This window comes from Arachis ipaensis, chromosome B4 (assembly GCF_059453495.1).
Source record: "Arachis ipaensis isolate K30076 ecotype BB chromosome B4, ASM5945349v1, whole genome shotgun sequence".
Taxonomy (NCBI): Eukaryota; Viridiplantae; Streptophyta; class Magnoliopsida; order Fabales; family Fabaceae; genus Arachis; species Arachis ipaensis.
Genome location: NC_142439.1, coordinates 136,808,665 through 136,816,243, shown reverse-complemented (window position 1 = coordinate 136,816,243; position 7,579 = coordinate 136,808,665).

The window sequence follows — 7,579 nt, the reverse complement described above, 5'->3', positions numbered from 1 at the left end:
GACAGGCATGCATCATAAGCATACTACATGAATTGTTTGAGATTGCCTATTGACTGCATATTACTTGCTAATTGCCTAAATGCCTTATCTGTTCCTATTTGTAAATCTCTTGTCTGATATAACTGTGTTTGCTATATTATACTCCTGCTGGTGGTTGGGAGGTCTGAAGGAATTGGAAAGGGAAGTATTAGTTAGACTGAAGGATCTTTAGTCAGTTGCCACTTATGGTTTAGCTTGTTTATAAGCTTTGATATTACATGGAGGAAGTTCTAGGATTGCCTTCGGCTTTCCTCTATTATTATGTATTATATATGTGGAAGTTGTTACCGTACTGGGGACCTCTGGTTCTCACCGGATTTTGTGGTTTTCAGATGCAGGACACGAGGCTTCTCGTTAAGACATGCTGGAGACTTCTGGATTTAGCGAAGATCCTTTGTTGTCGGGACTCTGTTTTGGGTTATATATCTTGTTTAGATACTTTTATCTCCATTAAATAATACAAACTGTGATGACTCCTCTTATAGGAGGTTTTGGAGAATAGGTTTCTGTATTTGTGTCCTTTTGGGTTTTCCTTGGGGTTTTCCTTATTTTATTATATGTATATATTGCTATGCTCGGACCGGTTATCTTCGCAGCCGGATTTTGAGTCTTGATATTCCCGTTTTTGACACTCCTTATATATATGATCTTGCGTTAGCTTATTCTTTGCTCGTTATGTTATCGATCGGAGTGTTGCGCGTTCGAGTTACGGTTTTTGTTTACCCCTTTTTTTGCAAAGGCTCCTAGTTATAATCAATCATTCATACTACTATTCGTACTAGATTTTTGTTTTAGAGGTCGTAATACCTTGCCATCTCTGAATTATGACTTAAGCATAAGACTTTGTATGGTAGGGTGTTACAAGATCTGATAGCTCCGAACGCAGCTTCAATTGAAGCTTCCAGAGACTCCCGCTCGCTCGCCTTCTAGATTTCCTCAGCTAGTGCCACTGCATCCGTGCCAAAACCGCGCTCTGAGTTATAGATGTCCTCCTCTTGTTCGTTGCCTTCATCATCCTTGTTCAGATTGAGCTGCTCTAAGTTTGTCACTGCTGATGAAACACCATCTTCAGCTGAAAAGATGATGCAGCATATATTTAATATGGTAAAGAACTAAAGATTTCCAAAGAACTAAACAATTGCATCAGGGAGGGAATACACATGAACTATACTATCCTCATGTGTATTCCACCATTAGTGTATCATAAGTAGTGAAATACACACAACATGAGGATGACATCAGATTGACTTGCCAGAGGGAAAACACAAAATCTCTCTTTATCATTTCTTTCCATCAATGAAGTATTAAGTCCTTTTTTTTAAAGTAGCAGCCAAATCTCAACAACTAAGGTTCTTTTTCTTAAACAAGCATCAAAGTTCTTGTGAGCACGATCAAGGCCAAGTAAGTAAGGCCATGCAAGAAAGAAGCACAATTGAATATACCTCATCAACAGAATGAATGTTACGCTGGTCAGCAGTATACATCAGAACATCCTGTTAAAAGATAAAAAAGGATAAAATAAATTAAAAAGCGAAACATTTCCTCTTACATTGAATCATTTCAATAATGAAATTTTGAGAAACCACTCTCCTTATTTAGCAGTAGAAACCATTTGACCAGAAAAGAAAAACAAAAGTGGTAGTAGTGAAAGAGTATAATTTCACTCCAGCCATCGGCATAATTGACATTGGCTGGCCATCCTGGAAAGGATAAAGTCCACCATTGAAATCCTTGCCATAATTATTTAAATAGCACACCACCTTTGATGAACCAAAATTGTCAGCAACAGTATTAAATAAAATTCAATAAAAGAGAAAAGTAATGGAAAGTGGAATCCTGACTGCAAAGTGCCGCTGTATGAGGTAGGGTCTGTTATCATCACTATGCCACCTAATGCTTGCACCTCTGCTCCAGCTCCTGACAATGGAATAAATTAAGGGAAGGGAAGGGAAGAAGTGAATAAGAGAATCTGAAAAAGGAACCTAACCTTGCATTCTTCAGGGGATAGGATAAGCAGAATGAGATCCTTATGGAAGAGATGAGATGAGATGAGATGAGATGAGATGAATGATCAAGATACCTTTTTAGTTAGACCATGAGCTGACATAACATCATAGAGCTTGTGCATAAGCATTTCTTCTTCGACTTATTAATTATAACTCCATAACTTAATGATGAATTAGTGTTGATGAATTAATTACAAACATATCACACAGAAAAATAAATCATTATTCGAAAATTCATTGATACATGCCACCAGAAATCAGTATCACAATCTCAATAGATACCAGAAAGTACTTTCTCTTTTACAAACATCACATTTGTTATTTGTTACTGAAAAATGCATCAAACTAGGACTATCTAAATGAAGAATGTAATTTCTATTTCAAATAGAATAGCTAAAATAGTAAAAAAGCACAAATTAAGTTAGAGACAGGAAAATTCAGGGGTAGTGCCAAGCAAAGAACCTGAAGTTTTTGCGATTCATGGAGCATTGATCTGTAGGCTTCCATAAGGATCTTATTCTGCTTATCCATATATGCCTATTTCAACATAAAAATCAGAATCAAACCAGGATAAGAAAAAATATCAACACTAATTGTATCGCTATCAAGTTACTAAATAATCGCAAAAGTAACAAGCCAAGTCCGAACTCAGAGAAGCAACCAATCAAACTAAATTAATGTAGAGGAAATCACAAAATTAACAAAAAAGAAGCTTCCATATGAATGCACAAAAGAACGCAGAAGGAGATCTCAAAAGTTACCGTTTCGTGATCTCAGGAGACGCGCCGAAGGAATAGCTCCTCCTTCGACAATCACGTTCACCACTACCTCTGCAAGACACAACCACCGAAGGATTTGCACCAAGAGGAAGAGGAACGGAGGATTTACCGTTTTTGGCAAGATCGGCGAGCGCGTGAGTGGCGCGCTTGGCGGCGGCTCGATCTGACTCCTTCCATGGAAACCTGCTCCTGGACCTCGGCAAGAATGGCATCGCGGGCGTCGCCGGTTACTCTCCCTCTGATCTCAGACGCTACGGCGAGTTTGATGGTGATAATGGCGACTGCGGCGGCGAGTAGATCTGCTAGGGTTTCATTTTCACTCTTCTTCCTCTTCGATTTTTTTTTCAAGTTTTAGTTTGGAGTTAATTTGGGTTTAATCAGAGCAGGTTAGGGAATTGGATATTGGTTTAGAAAATTGGGCTTAGAAATTTAAACTAGTTTTAATTAATGGGGGTTTTATATTTTGCCAAAAATAAAATATGTTATGGAGGTTTTTTAAAACTTCCACAAAAAAATTCCCATAAACAAGTAGAAATCTTGTAGTGACATTCGAAACTGTAAGAAAAAGAAACATCCAAAATCATTGTAAAAGATTATCGAAAACTTTTTCAATTATAGTAAAAAAGCATGCATCACTTTCGAATATAGAAATATCCAAAACTTAACAAAAGAGAGATATCCAAAAGCATTTAAGAAAATTCAAAACCTAACAAAACAAGACATCCAAAATTATTGAAGAAAGAGCATCCCGGAACTAAGAAAAGAAACATCTAAAATGTAATACCCTACCACACTGAGCAAAGCAGAGGTGGCAAGATATTATGACCTTTAAAAGAAAAGGATATGTACATAAATATAGTGGATGAAATCATATCAAGGAGTCTTGAAGAATAAGCTAAACAAAAACAATAAACAGAGAATCATGTCACACTCGCATGGTTATTCGTAGAACGGACAAGTAAGATCAAAAGAAAACTGAAAATATATGTATATACCAGAGTTCCAAAACTCAGATAGCAAGCTCCAGACTCGACCTGCGAAGCTAAGGCCGGCCAGAGTATATAATTATATATATTTATATACAACCCAAAATAAAACTCAAACTACAAAATAAATACCTGTATCTCCAAGTCAACCTCTATGAGGGACAAACACAAAATGTACATGCAGAAATTCTATAAACATATATATATAGATTAAAACAAAATATGACAGCTCAAAAGATAGTTCTTCGCTTGTAAGGAGGTTCTCCAGATGCTCAACGAGGTGTCTCTCGACCTGCATCTGAAAAATAACAAAATATATATGGAATGAGAACCGGAGGTTCTCAGCATGGTAAAGGTGCCCGCATAGTTAATATAAAAGGTCCCGGGAGAGCCAGAGGCATTCCTAGAACTTCGACACTCATATTTCAGCTTAAGGATTCAACTAAACCAAAAATTAGGTAAGTTATCTAAGGTATTAAAGTTCTAAATCTAACTTTAACTTAACACTTCACTTTCTGACTCCTCCAATCCTCCGAGACACTGGTGGAACAACCCCCCTCACACCTCCGTCAAGAGGGATTTCTCAGAAAACATACACATACAATTCAAGCAAGGAAAACACAGATAGAGAAGCATTTACAGCAAGTAGAACAAGTAGCAGATAAGCAGAAGTAAACAGTTAAGCAAACTAAAACAATGCACTCTCAAACAAATCAAACAAATGCATATGATGTATGTATGTCCTATGGCTGATGAGTCTCATATGTCGGTTATACAGCTAACCCGACATGTCCTGGTAGTTAACCATTGGACAGTCTGTAAGGTCCTACATCGGTTGGAGAGGGGAACGAAGCATTCCTTATAAGGGAGTGGATACCTCTCCCTAGCATGACGTGTTTTGACGAGTGAGTGTGGAGGGCTTCGGCTATCATCCCTATCGTCAAAGGCAAAACCGTGAGGCCTTGTGTGCCAAAGCGGACAATATCGTGCTAGCGGGTGGTCTGGGCTGTTACAATATGGTATCAGAGCGGTCTTTCCTGTAGAGCCTTGGGAATGGACTGATTATGCTTCAATTGCATACTCTGAAAGTTTGTCATGTAGTAGGTCTTGTTTGAATAACGAGAATTAGAGCTTTATGTACATGACGGTCTATTGATTAATGCCATTAGTCTTGCATTGCATAATTCCTGGTATTAAGTTTGGCCGGCTTAACACTAGTGAATTATGTATATGGAAGCACCAATGGGTTATCATAAACAATATGCGAGTCATAGGTAATGCGAATCGCGGGTTTTGGGAACATTAGGAGTTAATTCTTGAGATTACTCGGTTAGGTGTCTTGAACTTTGCGAATATCACGCATCTTATTCCTGCTTGGTATGCTCGAAGGTTCTTGTCTGCGATACTTTTTTTGGAAAGTGAACAGATTATCTTTCAATCCTACTCTCTTGTTCACGTACGCTCTTGTTTGATCCTAACTGCATATGCCTGTTTAAAACCCTTGGTGTATTTACCTTCTTTATTTAGGCACTTCCTTTTGAATCATGTATTTTTTGATATACATTTGAATCTGTTTTGATGCAGGACACCTTTTTAAGTTCATAATTCGAGTCCTTTGTAAATAAATTGTAATTTAGTTTTTCTTTTATTTGATGATAATTACAGCCATTCTTTAAATCTTAACAAAACCGTTTCTGATTTGAAATATACAACCGCTTTTAATTTGATATGTACTTCTTTATATAAATGTTGAAAGTTTCTTATACAATTTAAAACTAGTTGTTTCCAATACCTCGCCTGTTTCTTCACTGATTTATGGAAATGTATATATACTTTAAATACAATTTGATTTTCTAACAATTTTATTACAGTTGTTACGAATATCCTTATTTGAGTATATATTTAAATATTTTTCAAAGAAAGATTTTTGTCTCTTTCCAGTTGGTTTTGTTTGGTAAGCTTCACTTAATTTATTTTTATTCGAATTTGGTTTAGCATACTATATTTTTTATGCTATTGTTGTTCTTACAAAAAAAAATGTTGGATTCATGTCTTTATTCTTATGAGTGAACCAATTTCTTTCTTAAACTCTTTATTTTTGTGGATGTCATATTTAATTCTGTTTTTAACTATTTTATTTTTTTTAACGTCATCATTAGTCTTAGTTTTCCATTTCTTGTGAATCTCATTCTCATCCGAGTCAACTTTAATTCGTTTCCATCTAATGCACCATTTGTCCTTTTATTTGTCTTTCTTTAGTCAAAGGTTCTTTCTTGAGAATTTTCTATTGATTGAGTTGTCTTCCTGGCGCGTTTTGTATTCCTTTAGACCAATTGGAAACTCATTTGATAATCCATACCCAGTGAGTTCTTGTTTGAATTCCCTTAATTTAAAGATCCTTTCTTTCATAGGCTGATTTCGTTTTAAGCACATCGTGACCTTCTTAAATGATACTTGCGAGGTGGTTATTTCAAGTATACTTTCAGAATTTTGTTTTGAACCATTTTTGAAAGGGTTTTGAATTCTTTTGAAGAAATTTAAGTTTTGAACCAACTTTTTAAGTTGTTAAGTTTCTTCTTAAACTTTTTGTTTCTATGAGTGACATGCTTTATGAATCCTAATTGAAATCCTTTAATTTAAGTCTCTTTCTTCAAAATGAGTTAGTTTCTTTTTAGCACATAATAATATTATTGAACATCCTTATAAAGTTGTGACTTCAAGTATATTATTGAAGTTTTGATTTAAACCTTTTTAAACAAGTTTCGATTTATTTTTATGCAAAGTTGTCCCTGACTAGAATTACTTTACTTGAGCAGTGCCTCTCTTTGGTGTGATTTGAACTTGTTTTGGGGCGATACATCTATTGAAGTTTTAATAAAATCACTTTCAATTTAGCTTACACTCCTTTACCTTATACTCTGAAAATTTCTATGTGATTTAAACCTGTTTGATTGTAATGCATCATCTTTTCTTTTATGAGTAAAACTTTATCTCAGATTTTTTTTCCAACAAGATTATAGTTTTCATACATGCTTAAAAAAGAAGAGAAAATACAATTTTGCTCTTAGTCAAATTAATCTTTCCATTTATGTAAGACCCGGTTAATTAATGGTTAATTAACCCATAAATGAGAATTTATTCTAGAAAGCCAAAAATGTTATTTTTATGGCTAAATGTGATAGAGGAAATTGAGACGAGAATTTCGGTACCAATTTTATAGAAATCGGACCAAGATTGGACCGAACGGGCCAAACCGGACCAACCGGACCCAAAGTGGGCCCTTGGCCCAACATAACTAAACCAAAACCCTAGTTTTCAGCACTCTCTCTCCTCACACAACACCAAAACACGCTGAAAATTGAGATGGAAGGGGGAAGAACACTCTCTCAACTTCCTTCTCTCACTTGATCTTCAAACCACCATAACTTTTGATCTAGAGCTCCGATTGCCGCTCCGTTTGCGGCCACGCGTTCACCGCGGAGAGCTCTACAAAACCCATACAATCAATCTTGAGGTAATCCACGTTTTACTGTTCGAAATTCCAGCCCTTGATTTCGAGTTTCATGAGCAAAAATGTTGAGATTTTGGGTTCTTTGATGTTATAGGACCCAACTCTCTTGAAGGAGAAGGTTAATCTTGTCTCCTTGGACCTTGGGTGTGGTAAGATTCTCAACCCTAGTATAATTTGTTGTTCTATGATGTTTGGGTATTGAGATGTTGTGTATGGGTATGATGATTGTGGCTTAGGTTGTGTATATGTGAATATTGG